Consider the following 24796-nt stretch of genomic DNA (forward strand, 5'->3'; position numbering starts at 1 on the left):
GGTGTCTCCTGTGTTCCTGTGTCTGTTCATGGAGGGAAATAACTCAGGAGGTCCTGGAGGTGATGCTCAGCACCATTCCCTGGGTTGCCAGCAGCATGTTGGGAAGATCCATTCTAACTTGTCCCTGTAATTCCAAATGTTCACCCAAAACCAAACAGCACCAGCAGGAAACTAAGGCAGAAATGCTGAAAATTTAAATCAGCTTTAATGATGGATCATGTTTTAGCATAAGGTAACATTTCCAGGAAAACTCTGGGACCGGTGCCATTCCCAACCCCAATCCCTCTCCCAGAAATGAGTAGGGACACACAAATATTCCTTTTCTGCCTCTGAGCCTTTCCATGTGATTCCATTTGCTGCATCTCTTCACACTAAAAACTGATTTCTGTCTGTGAGGATGGTCCGATGATCCCAAGTGGAAAGAGGATGATGAGGGATTGTTTGATCCCCAGGGATTTGAGGAAGAGCAGGACAAGGACCCTGCTTTGCTCTGCTCAGGCTGGGTTTGCTCTGTGATCTCCAAATAAGCCCTCACAGTGTAATATCTCCCCAAGCCATAGTATCTTTCTAATAATTCCATTTATTGCCCTGTTTGTTTTCATTTATGGTTTAACACACCAGCTGGCAATTAGGCCCTAATTTTGCTGTTATGCAAAGTAGCTGTGTTTATTTTTATAACACCGGCTGCAGCACAAACCGGATTTGTTTTTAATTGTGAAAGCAGCCATGGCAACATCCCCTAATGATGATCCAAGTGTCACAGCTGGGAGTGGCTGGGAATGGCTGGGAATGCTGCTCAGCTTGGCCAAGGAAGGTGCAAAAAACCTGGAGAGGTTACAGCCCTGGGATTCCCATTCCACATCCAGAATGCTGAGGATTCCCCCTGGATCCAGCACCAGTCCTGCAGGGATTCTATTTTCCACTTGCCTCCAGCCCTGATTTGCTCCTGAGGGGCAGCTCTGCTCTCTGGACAGGGACAGGACCTGGGGAATGGCTGTGTCAGGCCATTGGGATGGATTTTGGGAAAGGTTCTTCCCCCAGAGTGTGCTGGGCCCTGTCCAGGCTCCCCAGGGAAGGGGCACATTGCCAAGGCTGCCAGAGCTCCAGGAGGGTTTGGACAGCACTCCCAGGGGTGCCCAGGGTGGGATTTTGGGGTGTCTGTGCAGGAGTTGGGCTGAATGACCCCTGTGAGCCGGCCCCTTTCCCACTGAGGATATTCTGTGATTCCAATCTCTCTTCCTAATATCTTTCATTTTGCTCTTTTTTCCCCACATTCAAATGTTTCAAAGAGGGATGTCTGCCCTTATTTCCAGAAACCAAGGGTGCCAATTCCCTCAGGAGGTGCCTGTTGCTACCCCAGCTCTGGCCAGCAGCGCCCTCAGCCCTGACACGTGTGGGGACACAGCCTGGGCTCTGTGGCCAGCAGGGTTTCGGGGAGGGTGTGACCCACAATGGCTCCAAATGTTCCAATCTGCACTGGCCGGAAGACGCTGGGCCTGCAAAACAAGAATTGTCATAAATCACGGGACTGAGGGGGCTGAAAAGGGCAGGAGGAACCACAACTGCCTCACTTCCCAGAGCTGTCCTCACCCACTGGACTTGTCCCCAGAACCACGGCTTATCTTCCCAGGCTGGGACTAAAGGGACGTGAGTTCAGCTTTTGGCACAGCCAGGGCCCTCCGGAGGGAGCTCAGAGCATTTCCTGCGCCTGAAATCTGCTCCTGCAGGGCTGGGACGTGGCCTCTCCTTCCCTTCCCCGTCCCATCTGCTGGAATTCTCCTCTCCTTGGGAAAACACCACATCCCAGTGCTGGCAGAGTCTGCTTTTAGGGGGAATTTGGTGTTGCAGCTACCTGGGATTTTCGGCAGTGGGATTTTAGGCAGGGAGATTTTACGCAGCGGGATTTAAGATAGTGAGATTTTAGAGAGTGAGATTTTAGACAGTGGGATTTTAGGCAGTGATATTTTAGGTAGTGGGATTTTAGGCAGTGGATTTTAGGCAGTGGGATTTTAGACAGAGAGATTTTAAACAGTGGATTTTAAGCAGCGAGAATTTAGGCAGTGGGATTTTAAGTAATGGGATTTTAGGCAGGGGGATTTTAGGCAATGAGAATTTAGGCAGTGGGATTTTAGGCAGTGAGATTTTAGGCAGTGGATTTTAAGCAGCGAGAATTTAGGCAGTGGGATTTAAGCAGTGGATTTTAGGCAGTGGGATTTTAGACAGCGAGAATTTAGGCAGTGGGATTTAAGCAGTGGATTTTAGGCAGTGGGATTTTAGACAGCGAGAATTTAGGCAGTGGATTTTAGGCAGTGGGATTTTAGGCAGTACCTTCCCCTGTTCCAGATTAAATCAGGTCTAAAAGTGCTCAAAGTGCAGTCCCTGAGGCCTCTGCTGTCTCTTCCCCATGCCCATGTGCCAAACAATCTCCAGGCTGGTTATTTTTATCTCATTCATTGGGAAAATGATACACCAAGGTTGTTGTTCCCTCTGTGTGAGCAGCGATGGAAACTCAGGGTCCTGCCTCCTCCCCACTGCTCTATCTGGGAACAAAAACCAGCAGGGCAAGAAAAAGGAGCTTCCAGGAGCACAGAATCAAACAAAAATAACCAATATATGAAAAAATAAGTACTTTTTTTTCTTTTTCCAGGAAAAAAAAATTGGATTTCCAGAAAAAAAAATTGGATTTCCAGAAAAGAAATGCAAGCCTTCGGTGCTGGTGGCTCGTCCTGGTGCTTTATTTGAAGGAGTCTGTCAATCCCTGCTGGCCCTGCCTGGAGCCGTGTGTGAACGAACACACACGCACACAAAAATGCAGACAGCAAGAAGAAGTCATTCCACAGTCTAGCCTTGTTAAAGAATACAGCCACTTTCCAGCAGCAAACCTTCCCCCCTCAGCCTCTCCAGCCAGAGGAATTTCTTTCACCTCCTCAGAAGCTGCTTATTAAAGCCGGGCTGGTGCTGGTTCCCAGGTATTAGAACAGCAGCAAGGCTTAACTAATCTCTGCTTTTACTGCTGTAATTAAACCGTGCACTTGCCAGTAAAAAGGTAACACTTTAAATTAAGGCCCCGTTTCTAAATGCTGTATTAATATTTATGAAATGATTACTGCATGCAGCCACATTCTTGCAGGACTTATTAGAATGTGGGTTATAAAACTTGATTGTAATAAAGCCTTAATGGCTCTGCTCTGGTGAGCTGCAAGCTTTGCAATCCTACCAGGGGTGTCTTCTCAAACTGAGAGAAAAATGCTCTTCCCTGCCCTAAACCCCCCAAAAGTTTTGTGTCTCTGTGGTTGTTGGTCCCTCTGCTCAGCCATCTATGAGGTGAGGTGGCATTTCATCATTAGGGGGTTACTCTGCTGTGGAAAGGGTTGGGATCTCCTCTGAAACCTCCTAAATCCTCTCTGCCACCCCACACACACACCTGGGCTAGCACAGGGCTCTGAGTGCAGGCATTGGTGTTTGGTAATTAAATCTTTGATGTTTTGGCAATTCAGTCCTGCCCTCAGCTGGGTGACTGAGCTCCTTCCCTGTGATGCCTTGAGAAGGCTGAGCTGGAACTGAGGCTGGACAGAGTTACAGAATAATGCAGGGATTTATTCAAAGGATCTCCTCCATGGATCCCCCTGGGGCAGCACAAGAGCCCAGCCAGGGCTGCGCCCAAGAGGAACCCAAATGGTCCCAAAATGCACGAGCGCTGCCGGGGTCTCTCCCTGGGATCAGCTCTGCTCCATGTGCACATTGCAGTTCAGTGTCCAGTTCCAGCTGCAGCCCATCCAGTCCCATCCTGCTTGTTTTTCTCTCTCCAGCCCACGGGGTTTGTGCTCTTGGGCTGAGATTTGGATCATTTGTCCTTGGTGCCCAGCTGGAGCAGGAATTGTTTTGTGTCCCTGCTCTGTGCAGAGAGCTCAGCATCCCCTGATGTGAGCCCAGACCCACACACTAAAGCAGCACAGAATTGGGAAAATAGAAAAGCTGAAACCTGAGGCATAACTGATGTCCCTCTATCCCTCTGTTCAGGCATTTGGGCACCAGTTTGGAAACCCCATAAGATCTGGAGCTTCACTGGGTTTGGAAGGCACTGCCCAAAAAATTAGATTCTCCTCCCCACAATCATGAATTAGATCCAAAGGAGAGCGATGGATGTTCAGTGAGCAACAGGAAATTACTTCAACAGATTATTTTCTTCGTCACAGTGCCAAGGTTCTCATTTTTAGGTGCTGTTTTGTAACTCAGGACACCCAGCCCTTCAACTCTTTCACCTGAGCTGCCATTTTCAACTTGCAATGTTTAAGAATAAATAATCTTTGACTATTCCATCCCAAAGAATTTTGCAAGGGGTTGTACCCAAGGTGAGCATTTGCTGCAAAACTTCTGGGGGTTTTTAGCTCTTTTTTTCTTTCTTTTCTCTAGTTTGAGTGTGGTATTGCCACCTCCTGCCTTCCCCTTTGCTCCTGGAAGGGCACACGTGAGGTCCAAAACGTGCAAAACCTGAATGTCTATAAAATATTCTGCACCATGAATAGCTCAGTGTAAGCCAGTGGCACTTCTCCTGCAGGAAAATATTCCCATGCAGAAGTGTTTGACAGTTTAAGCATCGGTGATTAACCTCTTCTAATTAAAGCTTGGGGGAAAAAAAAAAAATCAGCACAGATTGCAGAGAGCAGAAAAACTGGGATAAATTCATGGAGAAAAAAGCCATTTCCATGAAGGAGCCCCTGGAAACAAAAGGCAACCTCCACCCCAAGAGTGGAACATCCTGAAGGGCCAAAATGCAGAGAGGTTGTGCTCAAACTGACCTCACCTAAAGCTGCTCCAGTCACGTAGCAACGTTTGTTATGGCCAACAACAGAACCCAAAATGACACAATAAAAAAAGAATTATCTGCGATTAGAACGAAACTCTTGAAATGTCTCCAGCTGGAGCCAAAATTTGGGAGGGAGGGGGGAGAGAGGAGTTTATTATTTCAGTAGCAGCGGTGCAAATCCCCTCTGGGTGCTCTGCAAACCACCCTGTGCTCTTTGAACCCAGCCCCCTCATTGACATGGTAATGGGCTTTGTTGAATTCAAAGACGATTACATCAGAAATGTGTGGCCTCTTGTGGCTTTTCCAAGGCTTATAAAGCACACAAATTATATGAAAATATTGGGTTGAAAAATTAGTAAGCCATAGGAGTTTGTGTTGTTTTAGCCACGCTTTACTGCAGGGAAGGAAAACTCTGGCTCCTCCAGACTTTTGCCCAGGCTTTCAAAGCTACTTTCTTTATTATTTTTCTTTTCTGGTGGGCTCACTTCGGATATACAGCCTGGATTTTTAAAGGACTTTCACACTGGAGCCACCTTCTCAACAAGAAGTGTGTGAAGAGCAGATACCAATTCTCTGAGCTGCTCCAGTTCAGTTTTAACCAGGAAAAGTTCTAACCAGAAAGTTCTGCCCCACAACTTTTGATGACATGAACCATCCAGAGACATCCCTGTCCTTATGGATTCATGCAAATGCAATTGGAAAACGTGGTTGGGAATGATTTTGTAAATTCTCTTTTATGTCAGGTTCATAGATATGATAACACAACCTCAAGTGCAACAGAAGTGAAAAGTTCCTTCCAGCACCTACTAAAACTAAATCAAAACTAAAAAAACTAAATCACAGCTCACCCCCAGTTATAAATATTTGAATATCCTATTCAAATGGTAAAATCCTATGGTAAAAGAGGTGTTGGAACTGCTGGGAATGCCTTTTCCACTCAAGAGTTCTCCTTCCACTCCTCCTCCAGTCTGAGCTCCCCTTCCCAAGACTCTGCCTGATTGAACAGGCCCTGTTAAATATCCAATTTTCCAAAACTGGTACTCCAATGTTGATCAGGGTTTAACACAGTTTCCCCGAGCCACAGCACAAGTTCTGCTTCCCTGTGAGCAGGCAAATTGTCCTCCCCACAGCAGCCAAGGAAGGAGGCTCGTGAGAAGTGAGTTCAGTGCACTTGACCTTGTCTCTTTGGGGTTTTGGGACAGTTCAAGATCATGGATGTGCTGCTCCAGTGTGAAATCCTCAGTTTTCAGAGCAGCTTTTGGTGCCTCCAGTGAGATGTGGAGATTTTGGAGGATGTGTGAAAGGGGCAGAAGGTTGGAGAGGCACCTCCTGTTCTGTCTGAGAGCACAGAAATAACAGCAACAGTCCATGCTCTCCACAATGTGAAAGAGGACGGCCATGGGATCATGTTGAGAGGATCCCAAACAACTTCCTCTGCTGCAGCCTCCCAGGGAAGGGGCTTGACTTTGGGCTGGATGAGCTCCCAGGCCTGGCCATGCTCCTGGAGCAGCTGAGCTGAGCTGAGCTGAGCTGAGCTTAGGGAGGCACAGGGATGCTGCAGCTGGAGCAGCAGGCAGGGCAGAGCTTCCCTGGCAGCAGCAGGGGCTGAGATCAGCTCCAGCCCAGCCCTGAAATCACACCCTGGGGCTGAGCTGATGCACTCAAGGCAGGGACGTTTCCCCAAAAGCAATGAGGAGCTCAGGTCTCACCACGTTCCAGAGCAGCTGGAGCCACCTGACTCAAAACCCTTGGGAATTCTGCACCTGAGGGACACCTGAATGAGCTGCAGGAGTTCAGCCAGAGCTGCTCCCACAGCAGCCATGGCCTCCTGAAGGAGCATTTTCCCTTCATCACATCCCACTGTGGGCTGGTCAGACATGGATTTCCTCTTCACACCTTGCTACAAAGCAGCGACCTGCAGGCATAGCAGCCTTTTTGGGATTTTCCCTCTGCTGTTGGTGGAGAGAGGGAGGCTGGAGAGCACAAAGCCACCAGAGTCCTCCCAGGCTGCACTTCTCCCAGCAGAGCCAGGCTTAGGAAGAAAGGTGACCAAAACCAAGACAGAAGAGTTGTGTGGGGTTTTTGACAGCTCTGAGTTCCCTGTTCCAGGCTGGGAACAGCCCAGGACAGCAGGACAGGAACTTCTGAGCTCTTTGCATGGAGCCACTTCAGCCTCTGTCTCCTCCAGGATGGGCCTCAGGGATCATCAACTCCTGCACATGACATCCCAACATTCCCACTCTATGCAACTCAAATTCTTCCTGATCATGGCAAAAATTCTCATTTCAACAGTCACAGGGCTTCTTTGGGGAAAAAAATCTTGGCAAAAGAAGGAAATTCCTTGTGCTACTCAGGTGCTCCCAGGACTGAGAATTGATCCCTTATTTTACCTTTGCATCTGCTCCTGCTGGAATTCAGACACAGAACTGGGCTGAGCTGGGGGAAAAGGAGATTTTTGGGATGCATCACCCCAGGTTATTTAACACAGGGTTTGGTGTAACCCCAAATGCATTGTGTAGATGGAATAAATGGAATATTTGGGCTCTGGAGAGGCTGGCACTGCTGGCAGCTCCTGCTTCTGCTCCTGCTGGGGCTGCATTGGGCTCTGCAAACAGGAGCAGGCACAGGAGATGATTTTTCCCTCCCTGGCACTGCTGGGGTGCCCACGCACTTGAGATTAATTTCCCCATCATTCCAGCAGTTCTTTTGATTCTGGCCACTCACAATATTAATATTATTATTATTATTATTATTATTATTATTATTATTATTATTATTAGCTCCTGTTTTTCCAGGGCCAGCTATTGTAGGATTAGAACACAGCAACTGCCCCTGTGTGTGTGTAGATGCATAAATAAGGAACTGGGAATCAAATAAAAGAAAGACATTGGATATTTTTTTTTTTTTGTCTCTGTCCCCTTCTAGCCTTTCACATTCACATAAAAAAGTCCTGGAAGGAAAAGGCTTGGAGAGAAGCAATGGGAGAAAAGTTTGCAAAGGGCAAAATCAGTGGGACCCTGCAGAACAAACATGTGTAAAGGCTTTGTTTCAAAGTGGATGAATGCAAAAGCCTGTTGGGGATAATTTTTAGGCTTTGCCTATTTTGAAAGGGTTGAGGATCAGGAGTAAAGTGAGAAAACAATTCTCTGTAGGAAGCTGTAGCAGACTAAATGGAGCTTGTTGTTGTTGGCAGGAGCCGTGATGCTGAGGGCAGCAGCATCGTTACTGAAGCTGGAGGCAGCAGAGGTTTAAATAAATAAGGAGAGATCCCTGAACCGAGATAAAACCGGGATCTCACTGTGCTGGGTCCTGCCGTGCTCGGAGCAGGGAGGGCTGGCAGGGTGTGAGTAAAGGGAGATGAATGAGGCTGATCACATCGGGCTCAGTTCCTTCTCCTGCTCGGGGCATTGGGAATTAGGGACAGAATTCCCCGGGAATGGGGAGTTTATCTGCTCATCTGCACAGCCAGGCATCGCCCCACGGAGGGAATTGGGGAATGGCACAGCCAGGAAGCTCCTGGGCTCTGCTCAGAGCCCCAGCCCACAGCTCAGGGATCTTTGCTTTTGCTTCCAGTTCATGCCTTGAGAGGGCTGAGCTGGAACCAGAACTGGGAAAATAGAAAGCTAAACCTGAGGCATCACAGTGGAAACCAAAGGGGAGAAAAGTCCCTTTTCCATGGCCCTGCTCAGTAGCAAAGCTCCATAAAAGCACTGGGATTATTCCAGGCTGAGGCCAGCATTAACACAGGATTCCTCCCCAGCTCTCCCCTGCAGCTCAGCAATATCAGGAACAATAAAAACCCCATTAAAAACCCCATTAAATCCTTGCACGAGCAGCAGCCTGCAAGAGGTGCACTCAGTGCAGGAAGGATTTGAGAAATTCTTCAAACATTCCCCAAATCCAAGCCTCACCCAGCAGAGGTTGGGCATGTCAAGGGCAGGTGATAAGAGCCTGGCCTGGGTAGGGAATCACTGGTCACAGCCAAACCCTGCAAAGAAACATTTTTGCAAATTCTGTCCACTGGATTATCCTCCCACTCCCAGGAAAAACTCATGGGAAGGCTGCTCCGGACAAAATTCCCAGGAAAAAGGGAGAGCAAAGCAGGAAAGAGGGGGCAGGAACAACCTGCCCCTGCTCTGGGGTGAAAACAACAGGGCAACTGCAACATATCCAGGTAAAATATCCCAATTTTCCCTGTTCTGAGGGAAAATCCTGGCTCTTGATTAAGGATCTGGTTTGCAGAGGTGGAAGTTAAGCAGGAAAAAGAAAAAAAAAAAGTGGGGAGGATTTGCATCCATATTTAAGAAATTCAAAATATTCCTCTACATTTTCATGTTGGAACGTTTGCTAAATTCCCTTCTCCTGGAGTAAACTTGGAGGGGAAAAAAAAATCAAAATAGTTAAGAAAAGAATTCTTCTTATCCTGGTTTTCTCCTCCAGCCTCTGCCACTGAGAATACATTTTGAAACAGTAAAAGTTGAGATAAAATAGTAAAGAATGGCAGTTCCCTGTGCTTTTTCTGTTCCCTTTTGGTGGCTCTTTTCTTTTAATTGATGAGGCAATATTTCAAATAGAACCCAAAATGATATTTTTAGTGGCAGTCTCTGCTCCAGGACACTTTTCCTCATGGTTCCCTTGCCCAGGGCTGTCCTTGGTGCTCAATGCAGCCCCAGCAGGAGCAGAAGCAGGAGCTGCCAGCAGTGCCAGCCTCTCCAGAGCCCAAATATTCCATTTATTCCATCTACACAATGCATTTGGGGTTACAGCAAGCCCTATGTTAAATAACCTGGGGAGATGCATCCCAAAAATCTCCTTTCCCCCAGCTCAGCCCAGTTCTGTGTCTGAATTCCAGCAGGAGCAGATGCAGTTATGTGTTATATACAGTAAATAATATAAAATCAATAATATATAATAAATAATAATTTAGACAATTATATAATGCATAATTCCCTATAACCCCACTGCCACACACCTGATTCCTGGGCCTGCGATCAGCAGATCCTGTTGGAATTCCTGGGATCAAAGCATCCTGTTTGTAATTCCTCTGGGTAAATCAGAGCGCTCAGGGCTGGATAAAGACGCTTTGGTTCAGCAGGAAAATGGAATTATTTTTACAGAAGCCAGCGAGGGAGGCTGGAGCCACCGATTTGGGATGATTACAATGAACAAAAAAAGTCAAGGCTGGAAGTGTTTATTTTAATTTAGGGGGCATGGCGAGCTGCTGAGGTGGGAAGATATTATTTTTATGGATTTAATCAGATGGTTTGTGGGCATTGCTAATTGAAATCTGTCTGCCTCGCCTCAGGTTCTGTGGGGCTTTTCTCCCCGTGGCTGGGAGGCAGAAGAAAAGCAATTATTTAGGCTGGGGAGGGGAACCAGGAACTGGGAGAGGTTTGGGGATAAAAAGAAGAAAAGAGGAGGGAAATTTCAGTCTCTGGATGGAGCTGCCTCAGCTTGGAACCCATTTCTGTGCCCTGAGGTAAATAAAGGTCAGCAATAACTGGGGGGAGAGGCAGAGCAGGACTTCCAGAAGGATGCTCAGGATGTCCCAGCACCTGGAAAATTATGTCTTGGGAGTTTCAGCAATTCCCAGGAGTTGCCTTTCTCCTTTGAAGCGCCTCTGAGAGCCAGGTGAATCCTGGACCTCCCAGGACACCTCATTTTTCACTGGGAGGACACTGATGGTCCAGGACGCAGGAGAAGGCAGCAGAAGCACCCAGGCAAGCTGAACACTCAGCAAGATGTCAGCTTGATTGAAATTTGGCCATTCCAGGTAGCCCTGCAGATTTTCCCCAGTGGTTTTCACCACTGAGCACCCCACACACCCAAAAAGAGAAACCAGGACTAAGGTTTTTTTAAAAAAAAAAATCCCACCCACAACCTGCCCGTGGATGAGCTGAGAGGGTTCAGGGTTTTTTTTTTTTCTTTCATTGTTTGTTTTGTTTGTGGCCCCACACACCCAAAAAGATAAACCAGGACAACTTTTTTTTTTAAATCCCAACCAAAACCTGCCCGTGGATGAGCTGAGGAGGTTCAGGGGTTATTTTTCTTTCATTGTTTGTTTTGTTTGTGGCAGAGGGAATTCCAACCAAACGGTTGCATAGGGTGGGAATGTTGGGATGTCACGTGCAGGACTCAATGATCCCTGAGGCCCATCCTGGAGCTCAGGAAATTCCCTGATATTCCTTATATAGGATAATATAGGGAATATATAATATATAATTATAGGGAATATATAATTATAGGGAATATATAATTATAGGGAATGCAGAGGGAATTCCAACCAAACCAGCTGATGAAGAACAGCCCCAAAAATGCAACTTCTTGCCTGTGCCCCATGATGTCACCCCAAAGCCACCAGGCAGGGTGTAAATATCCCCCAGGCAGGGGGCAAACGTGTCAGGCTCACGTAGGAGCCAGCCCCGAGCAGAGCAGTCCAAAAACACCATCTCCAAATATTTTCTATATCATAATTATACAAAATGAGTGGAAATTTCTGCCCCCCTTCCCCCCAGCCCCAAAAACACGGCCCATTATGAGCCCTGCCAAGTCTGCAGGAACATAAATAACATTGCAGGCTCTTTGTGCCGGCCAGGAGCTGGGAAGTGGAAAAATGATTGAGGGACAAGTGGTTTTTAAGATCCCCCCGAGGCCTGTAAGTTACCTGTTTATTTCAAGAAGAGCTGCAACTGCCAAAAGGAAAGGGAAGGAGTTCCTGGAGTTGCTATCATGGTCTGTTTCCAGGGATTATTTCAAAATAAACAGGGATTGAGTCTCTGCTTTGCTGTTCAGTCAATATCAGTGGGGGTGAGCAGGGGATGGGGTGATCCAGGACGGGCTCACCTGAGCTCAGGGGTGGCAACGAGCCTGGAGCAGCCAGGTGGGGTCTCCAGGGCCAGGAATGACCAGGAATGTTCCCTTTGGCCCCAGGAGAGGCTCAAAAATGAGAATACCTGGTGAGGAGACAAAAAGTGCCCAGAAATCCAGTGGGGAACCCCACACATCAGCATCCCCCAGCTCCAGGGAGGTCAAATAATCCTCTTTTTTCTGCTTGAAACACCTCGGTTGGAAGGGAAATGGTCATAATTGACTTTTTTAATTGAAGGGAAAAGTTGTGAAGTCATCAGGAAGGATATTTCAGACTGATAAAAGTGAGGAAGGGAAGGGAAGGGAAGAAGAGAAGAGAAGAGAAGAGATTCCTTCATCTCACAGCTCACAGGGAGAAATCCTTTAAAAACTGCAAGGCTTTAATTTTTTCATAACAAATCCATCTTTTAGACCAGATTTATTTGCGGCACTCTGGTGTGTGTCCCAGAAACATCTCTGGGAGCATTAGAGCCAAGCTAAAATGACATTTTTCCCTTCCAGCCCAGGTGCCAGCCCCAGTGATGCAATGCAGGTAATATGGGAAACGATGAGTGACGCTGTAATTGCAGAGGATCCCTGCTTGGGAAAGAGAAATTGGAGTTGGAACAAAATAAAAACAATACCAGGCAAATAAACCAGAGAAATTTCTTCCTGAAACTGCAGAATAAAGTGCTCCTGATAAGCTGCCATGAGGTTAAGAAGGAATATTGAGGGCTGGCTGGGTGTTTGAAGGTTTTCTCTTTGCCTTTCTCAAGGATTCTCTGCTGGATCCAGGAACTTTCACCTGGCATAGAGGGAAGCTGTCAAACAAGTTCATGCACAGCCCAGGTGTCTGCAGTTCCCATTTTCTGAGGCACCCCAAAGCCCAGGCAGCTCCAGCTGCCTTGTCTCATTCCTGCCCAGATGGCAGCCCCGATAGTCCTTCGTTATCTCCACATCTCTGTGCCAACTCAATTAAAGCCTCCCCAGATTCTCATCTAATGAACACAGCTAATGAGTGACAGAAGATCATTAAGAAATCTGAGGCACCCAGGAGGGGGATCCAGAGGCAGCTCAGGGTTGGAAACTTCCTGCTCCAGAAGCAAACCCAGATTTTCCCCACTGGGATAAGGAGAAGTGGGATAAAAAATCCAGAAGTTCAAAAAATCCAAGGCTGCGGCTGCTGAAGAATGATGGGAATGGGAGCAGCAATAATGTCCATGAGGTTTCCTTTAACCCATCTGTTGGTGGGAGCTGTCTGGGCTCTCCAGATAAAATGGATAAAATCCTGCCTGAGCCTTGGGAAATTCTCTTCCCAAGAGCTCTGCTCATTGCCTGCCTGGTCTGTGCTGGGAGCTGCTGAGGGAGCTTCACCTCCTTCCCTCTCCTCATCTCCCCACATTGTCATTTCTCTTCATCTCAGCAGGGGTTTGGGCTGTGTTTGGAGCACAGAACCTGGAGGGTGAGTGGATAACCCAGGGCATTACTCCAGGTGTGTGTTAATTACCCCCAGCCTCGTCAGCAGAGCATTGGTGCTCTCAGACAAGTTTTACAAGGACTTGTGGCTGTTCCCTCCCTGCTGGGGTCAAACACACACAGAAGGGCCAAGCACCCACTGAAAAGAACTGAAAATTCTCCAAAATATTTGAAGTTAACCCTGAAGTGCTGGAGAGAAAGAACCATCCAGAGAAGGCTGAGTGTGGATAAAAAGAGCTGAAAGATTCTCATTATTTAACTCAGATCCCTCACGGCTGGTTTGGAATTCCTTAGTGGACAAGATTACTGATCCTGCTGAGAACTCCTCTGAATTTGGCTGTTGGGGTCAGTCTGGTTCCTTTTGGGATTCATGGAGGGCTTTTTTTTAGTTCATTATGAATCTTCACCCCTTTGTTCTGCTGGGCTCAGCGGAGGAACCTTCTGACCATGGGCAGAGAGCTCCAGGCAGAACCTGCTACTGCACATTCCTTGGGAAAACCTGCTCTCCCTTTGCCTTTGGCCCTAAAAATGCTTGGGGAAGGGCCACATCCCTCTAACTGCTGCTGGAGTGGCCCACAGGAGATGTCTCCCAAAGCCTGGTGAACTCCAACCTCCCACCTGCACCCAAAAGACACCTGAAGCCTCATTTTTCATGCATAAAAACAAAATTTCAGCCTCCACCCCTTTTCCAGAAGCACATCCCTCTGTGGGGCTGCCCTGGCTGTGCCACTGACCTGCAGCCTGCATTCCTGCTCAGCGTGCCTCCGTGTTTTCCAAAGGCAGTGGAAATTTTGTTTTGGAAACACCGCCGGGAGGGCAAACAGGAAGCAGGAAGGACTTTTTCAGCAGGGCAAGAACCTTGAAGGCAGTGCTGCTTCCAGTTTTTTGGGCTCCAGCCCACGAATGGGTTTTGCAACAGCAGCAAGATACGAGTGGTGAGGTCAAGAGCAAAGCAAACACGGAGCAGGCACAGAGAGCGAGGCTGAAAATCACTCGGAGTGTGCTCCACGCAGCCAGGACGCCTGGAAAAATAAAGAGAGATGCTGAACAGCCCCTGCAGTGCAGCTGTGTTATTGACAGATGGGATTAAGGGGTGGGAGTGCTCCGAGTGGGATATTTTTTGTACAAGCACATCGCCTTTGTTTATTGTAATTTGGATTTTTAGTTATTTCTGCCGAGGCATTCGGGGACCTCTTCCCCCGGAGCGCACAACCGGCTGTTTGTTCTTGTTCCTGCTCCTGCTGCTGCTGGATTTGGGCATGTTGGAGGGGTTCAGCAGGGCTCTGAGGGAATGCTGCAGCTCAGCCTGGCTGCTCAGCACATCCCAGGGCTCACAAGCACCAAAATGAGATTTTTTTTTTTCTTCCTTTTGCAAGACAAGAGGTTTGAGGAAGGAGCAGCACCAGCAAGGTTCTGCTCCTGAAGCCCAGCTCAGCACATCCCGGGGCTCGCAAGCAGCAAAATGAGATTTTTTATTTCCTTTTACAAGGCAGGAAGTTTGAGGAGGGAGCAGCACCATCAAGGCCCTGTTCCTAAGCCCAGCTCAGCAGAACCCAGGGCTGGGAAGCAGCAAAAAGGGAGGATTTTTGGCCATTTGCAAGGCAGGATTTTTGAGGAAGGAGCAGCACCAGCAAGGCTCTGCTCCTGCAGTCCAGCTCAGCACATCCCAGGACTGGGAAGCAGCAAAAGAAGATTTTTTTTTATTTCCTTTTGCAAGGCAGGAAATTTGAGGAAGGAGCAGCACCAGCAAGGTTCTGCTCCTGAGCCCAACTCAGCAAATCCCAGGGCTCACAAGGAGCAAAATGAGATTTTTTTTTTTTTTTCTTCCTTTTGCAAGTTGCGAAGTTTGAGGATGGAATGGCTCCATCAAGGTTCTGTTCCTGCAGCCCAGCTCAGCAGAACCCAGGGCTGGGAAGCAGCAAAATGAGATTTTTTTATTTCCTTTTGCAAGACAAGAGGTTTGAGGAAGGAGCAGCACCATCAAGACCCTGCTCCTGAGCCCAACTCAGCAAATCCCAGGCCTCACAAGCAGCAAAATGAGATTTATTTTTCCTTTTGCAAGGCAGGAAGTCTGAGGAAGGAATGGCACCACCAAGACCTTGCTCCTGCAGCCCAGCTCAGCAGAACCCAGGGCTCAGAAGCAGCAAAAAGGGAGGATTTTCATCCTTTTATAGGGCAAGAAGTTTAAGGAAGGAGTGGAACTGCCAAGGCCTTGCTCCTGCAGCCCAGCTCTGCAAAACCCAGGGCTGGGAAGCAGCAAAATGAGATTTCTTTTTTCTTTTGCAAGGCAAGAAGCTTGAGGAAGGAGCAGCACTAGCAAGCAGTACAGGAATAAATGTCCCTGTGACCTGGTGGCCAGGGAGCCCCCATGGACCCCTCATGCTGAAGGAGATTTTCCTTCATCCCATCCAGCATTGCAGGCAGGGAGGGAAGGGCTTTTTCATCCCTTCATTCCATCAATTCATTGGATTTAACACTTATTTTCATCCCTTCATTCTGTGAACTCATTGGATTTAAGACTATTTTCCCAGCTCTGGAGCTTTCACAAGGCTCCTGAAAAGATGCAGTGATGTTTTTTCACCCTAACACACCTTGAGACTGGCTCAAGGTTTTTAATCCTGACAGAATTCCCTGTCTCTATTTCCTCGGGGGTCAGTCAAACCTTTCCTCTGGAGAAAATGAGGATTTGAGGGTGTACAGGACAGGATTGAGGGTTATTCCTTTTAAACCCATCTCTTTGTATCCAAATCCTCATTTTCTTCACCTTCCAGTACCATGTTGGGCATGAAGAGTTTTATTTACCTGCCTGATATTCCATGACAAGCAGCAAGACATAAATCTGGTCTTTTCCAGCCTGGAAAAAGGTAGATTTTGGTAAATTCTTTACCCCTGGAAAAGGGTAAATTCTGCTGGTCCGAGTGGCCAGCAGTGCAGCCTGCACTCCTGGGGCATTGCTCCCCTCCACCCCCAGCTCTGCTCTCTCCCTGTGCCATGTCCTGCAGCAGCACAGGAGTTCCTTGAACATTTCCAGTGTATTTCCAACTGTTCTTGGCTCCTGCCCCCTCTCCCAGGCCCAAACAAAATGTTTCTCCATGGTAGGCTGTCAGTGGAGCTCAGGGAAGCAGGGAAAGCAGCTCTGATTTCAGATCTAATTTGCTGTAAAATGAGAGGCGGCGAAGAGAGGAGTCCTTTTTAATTAGAAAAATAGGAAAAAAAAATCAGAAAAAAAGGGGACACTTCAGCCGGTACCGAGTTTCTGTGCAGTGCAGGAGCTTTCATGCATGGAGCCCAGCCCTTGCTGCTGCAGAGGCTGAAATTTGATCAATATTGCTCTGCTTTTATTGCCTTTTCTCTTCCGAGTGCTTTGGATCAGCTCCATCCTCCCCAGCTCCTGGCAAATGAGAGGGACACAGGAGCAGAGGGCCCAGGGTGACAAGAGAAAGGGACACAGGGACTCAATTCCCTCCAGCATCATTTTTCCATGCTGTCCAACCAGCCTTTTAACGGGACTTTTCTACCCAAAAAGCTTGGCATCTTGCAAAAACTTGGATGGCTCAAACCAGCAGCCCATGGATATTTCTGAGTGAGAAAGGGGAAAATTAAATATTAAAAGTTAAAAATTAGAGCTTAAAATTAAAGCTTAAATTCTAAATTTTAAATTTTAAAACTTAAAATCTACAAATTAAAACTTAAGACTTAAAAATTAAAAATTAACAAAGGAGAGAATTCTCCAGGGATTGATCAGACTTGTGTGGCTCTCTCAGGACTGGAGCACGCAATTTAGGGATGTGAGGCACAACCAACCCCTCTGTCCCTAAGGACAGGCACAAAGAGCAGCCAGGCCCAGAGATCTCTGCAGGGAAAAACACCTGAAATATCTGTACTTAAACCATGAAATATCTGCAGTGAAACACTGAAATATCTGCACTTAAACTCTGAAATATTTGCACTGAAACCGTGAAATATCTGCAGTGAAACCTTGAAATATTTGCAATGAAATACCGAAATATCTGCATTGAAACATTGAAATACCTTCACTGAAACACTGAAATATCTGCACTTAAACTCTGAAATATTTGCACTGAAACCTAAAATATCTGCATTGAAGTACTGAAATATCTGCATTGAAACATTGAAATATCTGCAAACACTGAAATATCTGCACTAAAACCCTGAAATAACTGCAGTGAAACCCTGAAATATCTGCATTAAAACCCTGAAATGTGTGCACTGAAGTCCTGAAATATCTGCACTAAAGCCCTATAATATCTGCATTGAAATACTGAAATATCTGCATTGACACCCTGAAATATCTGCAGTGAAAGCCTGAAATAGCCCCGGCAGACCAGCCAGCCTTGTGAAACACTGAAATACCTGCACTAAATCCTGAAATATCTGCATTGAAACCCTGAAATATCTGCAGTGAAAGCCTGAAATAGCCCCGGCAGACCAGCCAGCCTTCTCCTAGCAAGACCAGGCTTAGTCCAGCCCAGATCAGGCCAAGTGTGGACTTGGGCACCTGGGCTGCTGTTGTGACATCTCCAGCCAAGGCAGCACTTGAGGGTCTGCCCGTGAAAAAACAAACAAGAAAATGGAGATTTGCAAGAAACCCTCACTCCTGAATCAGGCTGCTCCTTCCTCCCCCAAAGCTGGGTCTCAATTAATGGAAATATTTATTTGGGTGACTTGCAGATGATGTCTCTGGCCAATTAGCTCCATCCCAATGTTCTATTTCTTGCCTTTGAATCAATAAACAGTTCAAGATTTCCTGGAGTCGGAGCAGCAGCAGCAGTGCCAAGAGCTGGGGGTGGATTAAAACCATCCCTACAACAATACCCCTGACCAGGGAGCTCTGCTAATCACTCCCTTGTTTGGCCGGGTGTCTGGCAGAGCTGCAAGTCTCTGACACCCCAAAAGAGGAAACCACAGCTTACAGAACCCAGGAAAAACATTTCCTCGCCTCCAGGTAGCCTTTGTTCTCCCTGCCTCCTGCCAAGCCCTTCTCCTCAGCACCACATGCCTTGGATGCCTCCATGGGGTTGGAGTGTGGGGCTCAGGAGGTGGATGGGGATGAGTGAGGGATTATCTGCCATTTATCTTTCATTTAACAGGGGAAAAAAACAGCAGCAGAAAACAGGACACCGCGTTCCTGTCTGTAATTTGGGCAAATTATTCCAGGTTGCTTTCAAAATCAGGCCAGAATTTGTGTGTGCACACCACGGACTCTGTGCCATGCATGGGAGGAAGGAGGGGAAGGAGGACACAGAATCAAAATTCGGGACAGAATTTGTGTGTGCACACTGCTTGTGCCATGCATGGGAGGAAGGAGGACACAAAATCCAGATTTGGGACAGAATTTGTGTGTGCACACTCTGCTTGTGCCATGCATGGGAGGAAGGAGGGAAAGGAGGAAGGAATCCAGATTTGGGACAGAGAACCCCACAAGGGCAGCCCTTTGTCCCACTGTTGGGACCTCCCAAGCTGAGCAGCAAACCTGGGAGGATTTTTAGCTGTGAAGGTTTTTCCCCAGCTGAAATTGGGCTGTAGAGCAGCAGCAGCAGCAGCAGGGCCGAGTGTTGCTGTGTGCAGCTCAGCTCCAGAGCCCAGAAAGCTGCTCCAGCCTGGAGCTCCTGGCCATGGAAATGCAGCTCCTCTCCATGGAATTACTGCTCTGGGCCCGAGCCACGGGAATGCAGCTCCAGGGGCTCCCCTGCACGCTGCACACCCAGCACGCCCAGCTCGGGGCTCCCACAGCCTCTGGGTGCCTCAGGATTCTATATTTTGGCTTTTACGTATTTATATTTATATTTTTTAATTTTTTAATAGTTCTATATTTATTTGCATTTTTATTTTATTTCTATATATTTTATATTTTTTATTTATATTTATGAATTTTTATATATTATATCTATGTACATATCTCTATCTCTATATCATCTATATCTATATCTATATCTATATCTATATCTATATCTATATCTATCTTTATTTACCTTATATTTCTATTATATCGTATCATATAATATTATATCATATTATTTGGCTGCCTCTGCCAAGATTAAATCACCACCCTGTGCCCTACAGAAATCCTGTCAATCACAGGAACTCTCACAATTACTAGATTTTAGATTATTTTAGGGATCTATTTTGTTGGGGGGTTTTGGTTTTGGTTTGGTTTTTTTTGTTGTTGGTTTGGTTTGGTTTCTTGGGGTTTTTTTGCCAGGAGTTGGATTTGAGCTCAGGTCTGTAAATGGGGTTTATTTTGGGGTTTTATTTTTGCCCCTGTGACAACCATGCAGCCTCGGGTCAGGATGACATCAAACCACCCCAAGAGATGAGGTGGGCAGTGCTTGGGTGGCTTCCCCAGGGGTGGCAAGGCTGAAATCATCCTGTGTGACAGCACCAAGTCATTGTCTCTTCCAGCACCAAACCACTGTCCCCTTCCAGCACCAAACCACTGTCCCTTCCAGCACCAAACCATTGTCCCTTCCAGCACCAAACCATTGTCCCCTTCCAGCACCAAACCCCTGTCCCCTTCCATCACCTGGCACTGCGTTCCACCCCCAGGCACAGCCCTGCTGGTGCTCTGCCTGCTCCCAGCCCTGGGGAGCCCCCTGGCCAATTCCTGGGGTCCCACTGTGGAGCCAGGCCTGGGATGGAGCATCTGGAGCCCAAGCACAGAAGCAAAGGCAGGCTGGAGTCCAGAGCTGGCACAGATGTGCTCCTCCCGGGTTTCTGTGGTTGTGATGATCCCCGAGGTATTAGAAAGTCTCTTTTTTTATCCAGCCCTGAGATAGAAGATTCGTAGGTTCTGCTTTTCAACGTTGTTTATTTTTCCTTATCTATTACATTATCTCTCTGACCTGCTGAGATCCATCCTGCAGGTCTGGTTGTGGCACAGCGCCTTGGGGTGGTGCTAATTTTTATACTAAGAACTACATGTACTTTATTTACAATAATTTTCCAATACCTATCACCTCTGTTAGACAGTGTCTCTAAACCAATCAAGAAGTGTCACCATCCCAGCAGAAGATGGAGGACAAAAAGAAGGAGAAGAAGGACAGGACATGCCCAGATTCCTCCATCTTGCCTCGTAGGTTCTGCTTTTCAACGTTGTTTATTTTTCCTTATCTATTACATTCTCTCTCTGACCTGCTGAGATCCGTCCTGCAGGTCTGGTTGTGGCACAGCACCTTGGGGTGGTGCTAATTTTTATACTAAGAACTACATGTACTTTATTTACAATAATTTTCCAATACCTATCACCTCTGTTAGACAGTGTCTCTAAACCAATCAAGAAGTGTCACCATCCCAGCAGATGATGGAGGACAAGAAGAAGGAGAAGAAGGACAGGACATGCCCAGATTCCTCCATCTTGCCTCCTGAGCCCCCATTCTAAAACCCCAAAATTCTACTTTTTCATCCTGTGACAAATTAGCTATCATTCTACTTGAACTATTGTGGCATGTAAATCTTCACACAAAGTTGATAATTTTTTCTGTGGGTTAAAATTGAAGATACAGGTGGTTTTGACTCCATGCCAAGGTCTCTGAGCCCCTTGCCAGGGTCTCGAATCAGCCAGGGCAGCCAGAGGAATGTCCTGGGTCCCGACAGGCTCATCCTGATGTTTTTTATTCCTTTTCCTCTCACAGCCTCCTGCACACAGACACACATCCCAGACCTTGCTGTCCATCAGCTCCCAGCACTTCTGTCCAAATCCCAAAAAATCGGGAGGGCCCCTTCTGGTGGAAGCGAGAGGAGGAGGAGGAGGAGCAGCACAGGCATCAAACCCCAGTTTTGTCCCGTTCCCTGCTGGAGCGAATGGATGCAAACCAGGCTGGAGCAGCCTTGGAGCATCAGCGGGGGAAGCGGAGCCAAGAAAGAACACATGGTGGTTGTGTGCAGCGGTGACACTTCAAGAAAAATCGCTTTGAGCCGTGAGCCCGATCACTTAACGGCAGCGGGCACCTTCCCAGATTTCCTGAATCCAACGTGAATTGCCTGAGGAAACGTCCCCCTCCCTCCTTCCCTCCCTCCCTCCCCCTGCCCGTCACACACACGCTGCCCCTCTGTCTCCCGGCTCTTTTACTGTGTTTACAAATTATGAACATTCTGGGTCAGTTAATTATGAAAATATTGGTGAGTCTGCCCGGCTGGCTCCTGCGTGGAGCCGGAGCCCAGAGGAGGCTGGAAAGGCGGTGAAAAATGAGCCGCTCCTGTGGGTTTGGGATGGAGGGGGGGATCCGGCCCGGCTGCGCACGGGGCGGGTTTGGGGGTGGATTTTGGGGGATCCTGCCTGGCTGCACAAAGGATGGAATTTGGGGATGAGGGGAGCATCCTGCCTGGCTGCACAAGCCATGGATTTTGGGGAATCCTGGCTGGCTACACACGGGATGGATTTTGGGGATGGATTTTGGGGAATCCTCCCTGGGAGGATGGGATCCTGCACAAGGGATAGATTTTGGGAATGGAGGGGGGATCCTGGCTGGCTGCACAAGGGATGGATTTTGGGGACGGATTTTTGGGATGGATTTTGGGGATGGAATTTGGGGATGGATTTTGGGGATGGATTTTGGGGGATCCTGCCTGGCTGCACAAGGGATGGATTTTGGGGACAGATTTTAGGGATGGATTTTGGGGATGGATTTTGGGGAATCCGACCCGGCTGCACACGAGGCAGGTTTGGGGGATGGATTTTTGGGATGGATTTTGGGGAATCCTGCCTGGCTGCACAAGGGATGGATTTGCGGGATGGATTTTGGGGGATTCTGCCCAGCCGCACACAGGATGGATTTTAGGGATGGATTTTGGGGATGGGTTTTGGGGGATCCAGCCCGGCTGCATGCAGAATGGGTTTGGGAATGGAATTTGGGGATAGATTTTGGGGATGGATTTTGGGGATGGATTTTAGGGATGGATTTTGGGGGCTCCTCCCTGGCTGTACAAGGGATCTCTGCAGAATTCCATGGAGGTGCCCCAATCCACATCAGTTCAGTCACTGGTCCCAGATTAACTCCTGTCCCAGTTAAACCTGGACTATTTGTGTGAGAGGAAAAGGCTGGGTCTGACCCCACTCTGAAGTCCAGTTCTGGGGAGGATAAAATCTCATTTTTAACCCAGGATAAATCCCTGCACAATAACAGGAGCCAAATCTCTGCAGAATTCCATGGAAATTCCCGAAACCACACCAGTCCAGGATTAAGTCCAGGTTCAGCTAAACCTGGACTATTTATGAGAGAGGGAAAGGCTGGGCCTGGCCCCACTGGGAAGGATCTTTGCTCTGGTCCTGAATCCCACGGGATCAACCCTGCACTGGGCACATCAAGTCCAGTTTTCTGTGCAGCCACTGCAGATCTGACATTAATTCGAGATGGAAAAGGGCAGGTCCTGCTCCCAAGACCAATGAAAAACTGAATTATTTCTCTGAATTAATTTCTTGATTTTGCCTGGTATTAATGACAGGAAAAGAGCTTTTTTTTCTCACTCTACTTGAAATAAAACAGCATTTATTTCATCAGATGTGTGGCCAACCAAAAGGTTTTAATGAATTACATCAAGGGACGAAACTTAAAGAAAAGAGAATTTTCCTGCTTTATCTCTTTCTTTATTTCCTCTGATAAACCAGGAATATTTTTTTCCCTGCAATATCAGCAGAGGAAAAAGAATCTGTGCAGATTTTTGAGAGCAATTCTTCCCCTCTCCAGGCAAATAAAAAAAGGATAATATATGTAAAGTGCAGCATATTCCCAGCATGACAACACTGCTCCATTTTCATTGCAGCTGAATTATTTGTCAGGGTGACAGATCCAAATTTAATGTGTGGTGCCACGAATGTTGAACTGTATGAAAATTGATCAATTTTCTAATATATAACACATGCTCCAGCCACTTTTGAATATGTAAGGAACACACTCACTGTGTTCTTGGCTGAGGAAAAAATTCAATTTAACTAGAAATTTCCAGTGGATGTCACATTTTGCTCTCACTGATTTTATCCCTTATTTCACTGAGATTATATATTAAATTATTTCATTAACACTGGAATTAGCAATGATAAAAATCAGAATTTAGGATCAAGTGCACAGTATTTCAAAGTGGAAATAGAGTGATTTATTATATATTAAATTATTTAATTAACACTGGATTTAGCAATTATAAAAATCCAAATTTAGGATAAAGTGCAGCAATATTTCAATGTGGAAATATAATTGTTTATTATTTCTTTTCATATATATAAATTATATAAAATTATAACAGTATCAATATATCAAATATAAAATTACATATTTATTATCTATAATTCTATATGAAATTATTTAATTAATGCTGGATTTAGCAGTGATAAAAATCTGAATTTAGGATCAAACACAGCATTATCTCAGTGTGGAAATAAAATGGTTTATTATTTATATATATACATATATATAATTGTATACAATTATAACAGTATATCAAATATAAAATTACATATTTATTCTATATCATTCTATATTAAATTATTTCATTCACACTGAATTTAGCAATGAAAAAAATCAGAATTTAGGATCAAACACAGTAATATTTCAATGTGAAAATAAAATGGTTTTGCATCAAGCGATACAAAGGTCCATTCAAAGGGACAATTGTGCTATTAAATGATATTTGAAGGTCTGGAAGGGTCTGTGGAGCACTAAATTACCTCTCAGAAAGAATCATCATCTCCTGCCTCAGAGCAGCTGCACGGCCCCGAATGGGGAGAACAAATGGGAAGATTCAAAATGAATCTGCCTTGGGTCACCAGGGGAGCTTTGGAGCCTCTTTCTCCACCAAAAAGGGATTTCCATGCTCTCAGGAGATGCCTGGGAGCAGAGAACAGGAATTCCAGGAAAAGCAGTGTATTCACCTCCAGCACTGCAGCAGCAGCAAAAATGAGAATTTTCCATGTTAGACTGCAGCAGCAGCAGCAAAAATGAGAATTTTCCATGTTAAATATTTCCAAATTAAATATTTGATTTTGATTGCTTTACGAATATTTTCATGTTTCACTTTCTTCTACTATAGTTAAATTTTATTTTTCCAACTATTTTGGCTTTTTAAAGAAATGCCAAATCAAAATTTCCAACCATTTCTCTCTTTTCCAAAGAGAAGAGCACTCAAAGAAATGCCAAACTGAAATTGCCAATCATTTCTCTCTTTTCCACAGAGAATTGCATTGAAGGAAATGCCGAACTGAAATTTCCAACCATTTCTCTTTTCCAAAAAGAAGAGCATTTAAGGAAATGCCAAATCAAAATTTTCAACCGTTTCTCTTTTCTAAAGAGAAGAAAACTTAAATAAATGTTAAATCAAAATTTTCAATAATTTCTCTCTTTTCCACAAAGAATTGCATTTACCTGATGGCTCCCACAAACACTTTTAACCAATGTTAGATTGAAAATATCCTGGACCAGTTAATTCTGAATAAAACCAGCACCAGGAGAGTCCTGAGAACATTTGAGCAATGAAAATATTGATTTTATAATCCTGCGAACATTTCTACCACAAACTGATGGATCAATCCACCATAAATAAAATATTGATTTTGTAATCCTGTGAGCATTTCTCCCACAAACTGATGGATCAATCCACGATAAATAAAATATTAAACCACCATCATTCCTGAAGCCCAAGAGAGTTAAAATTCTGCTC

The 24796-nt window shown here is 46.2% G+C and overlaps 1 long non-coding RNA gene across 1 annotated transcript; it reads right to left on the reverse strand.

Moving 5' to 3' along the window:
- Positions 1–258: 258 nt before the first annotated feature.
- On the reverse strand, positions 259–13929 carry LOC120505611. Its single transcript, XR_005628260.1, has 3 exons — positions 13864–13929; positions 11651–11760; positions 259–1496 (listed from the first exon to the last, which is right to left on the reverse strand). It is a non-coding gene; the product is annotated as an uncharacterized LOC120505611 (long non-coding RNA).
- Positions 13930–24796: the final 10867 nt, after the last annotated feature.

The sequence above is a fragment of the Passer montanus genome, unplaced genomic scaffold (genome assembly GCF_014805655.1).
Source record: "Passer montanus isolate IOZ18808 unplaced genomic scaffold, ASM1480565v1 scaffold35, whole genome shotgun sequence".
NCBI lineage: Eukaryota > Metazoa > Chordata > Aves > Passeriformes > Passeridae > Passer > Passer montanus.